Consider the following 2,554-nt stretch of genomic DNA (forward strand, 5'->3'; position numbering starts at 1 on the left):
GATTAACTTATTTTAATGTGCCAACGTTTCGGCTAGAGTTTCTTCTAGCCTTCTTCAGGGCTAAAAACAGAACAAGATAACAACCACAGTAAGTATAGAAAAATAAAAAAAATAAAAAGGAAGTATAAACAAAATAATTTTGCACATAAAATGAATAATTTTACAAAATAGAATTAATAAAATGAAGTGATGAGAGAAGCGGGAAATAAAATGTATACATAGGTAATTAAAAAAAAAATCTTCTCCTCATTCATTAAAAAGATTATATAATTCTTTGTTCTCTTTGTTCTTTTTTTTTTCATTCAAAGGCATTTCTATGGACATAAAGTAAAATAAAACAATTTACAATTTAACCAACATACACAAAAAGAACCAATTAATATTTAAACTAGCAATAATCGCACCTCAGTAGATCTTCATTGGTTACGATATTTTCTCTGCGCAAGGTTGAATATATAGCCCACTTTTCTCGTCTAATTCAAAACATGCCCGAATCCTTTATTATCTATACAGACGGATCTAAATCAGACCAATCAGCAGCATCATCCTTTGTAAATAATGACTCAACGTTCAAAATTAAACTCCACAAACTATGCAACATATTCACTGCCGAACTAAATGCAATAGCAGCAGCACTTCACTTCTGTTTGTCTTTGAACCACCTACATAACAATAATTACAGACTCACTAAGCTCGCTGAAAGCTTTAGATTGTATGTATCCAGAGCATCAATTTTTACTTAAACACTTCACACAATATGGGTATGTCAGTTACATTTATACGGTATCCAAGCCGCGTAGGAATCGCAGGAAATGAACTAGCCGATCACGCTGCATGAGAAGCATTTGCTCTTCCGGGACGGGGAAAAGAAATTTTAAATCCATCAGAAATGAGCAAACCTCTTGGAAAGGAAGTGAAAGATAAATGGCATTCTTTGTGGAATGAAAGCGCAATGAATAAATGAAAAATTATTAAAAAGAATGTCAAGCTCTGGGGTGCCTCCAGTCGCAAATGCCGTAGAGAAGAGGTTGTACTGACCAGGCTGAGAATAGATCACACGAGGCTCACCCACACCTATCTTATTTCAAAATAAACGCCTCCGAACTGCCAGTATTGCAACAACAATCTGACAATAAGCATTATTTTCCAACAATGCCCATATTTCGCACCACACCTCAGTACCTTGGGACTGAGCCCAGATATTGGAAAAACCCTCGGAGAAGATGATAAAACAATAGAATTAGTGTTTCTAAAATCACATTTAATGACAAAAATATAACATTGAACGGAAGAAAAGACAAATAATAATAAAATAAATAAATAAAATAATAAATAATCCAAATTAAAAATTCATTGGCGTTGATGACCAATGAAGTTTGGCCCCAAAAAATAAAACAAACCAATTAATATTTCAGTGAATTTGTGTTTTAACCATATTTTTTAAAAAGAATTTTCATTTCTCAATATACATGCTCTATATCAATATTACAAATAGAGAGAGCCTCGAGTTTCTTTGTGAAATGAAAAAAATATTGATATAACTTATAAAAAATAATAAACAAAAACCTGTTGGTTTTACTTTTTATATGTGCATAAATCTTTATTTTTAATTAAATACAATAATTGGTATTGAACTTTTAATTGAATATATATGAAAAAGTTTTGTACTAATTTCATTAAATGAAAGGTACAGTTTTATAACAAAACCACAAAATGGTGCTCGATTTTAAAAACAATTTATAAAAGATAAAACAGAATGAATAATACAAAACTATTAACGTAATATGCTCTACTCCATTACATTAAACTTATTAATAATCTGAATTATTGATAATTTTTCTTAACACTTTCTGGAGACTAGTTAATATTGTTTATATAAATAAAAAAAATTATACATTTTAGTCTCAAAACATTTTTTATTTCTTTATAAGTCCGGCCACCCTCAAGGACAATCTAGGCTATTCTGCCCAGGTCTATAAATTACTCTAATTATTGAAATGTTCACATTAAATTGAAAATTAAAAATCTTTATCACAGTCAACCGTCTTTGTTAAAATGTATTACATTGTTGTGAGTCAAACTTATTACATACTATCACAATGTTGACATAGTCTATTCAATTTAACCTCAATGTGAATGTTAAATATATTTAGAATATTTTGTACGTCACAAGATACGAATATGGGTGGCTTTAAGATATGGTCTATTTTATTTAAAGGTCGAACAATGTAAAAACTATTATTGAAATAGCTTTTTCAATTTTCAAAATTGTTTCCACAAAAATTCAGTGTTCTAGCATTCCTTGGCAAAAGCAAAATTTATGCTATTAGGCCGTGGATGACTGAGCGTCATGTATCACAAACTTAGTAATCCGGCCTGGGAGGATTGACTTTTATTTTGTGGTGAACCCTCCAAATAAATCTCGACTTTTCCACTCTGGGTGGAATATATGGTAACTTGTAGAAAAACCCATACTTTTTGCGTTAAATCTCAAATAAAAAGAGAATTATATAGATAAATATCAAATATAAATCAAAATACTCATTCATGAAAT

At 30.1% G+C, this 2,554-nt stretch overlaps 1 pseudogene; it reads right to left on the reverse strand.

The window, feature by feature from the left end:
- Window positions 1-373: 373 nt before the first annotated feature.
- On the reverse strand, window positions 374-449 carry LOC112210304 (U4 spliceosomal RNA; annotated as a pseudogene).
- Window positions 450-2,554: the final 2,105 nt, after the last annotated feature.

Source organism: Halyomorpha halys, unplaced genomic scaffold, assembly GCF_000696795.3.
Source record: "Halyomorpha halys isolate HHAL.00 unplaced genomic scaffold, Hhal_1.1 Scaffold263.1, whole genome shotgun sequence".
Lineage (NCBI taxonomy): Eukaryota > Metazoa > Arthropoda > Insecta > Hemiptera > Pentatomidae > Halyomorpha > Halyomorpha halys.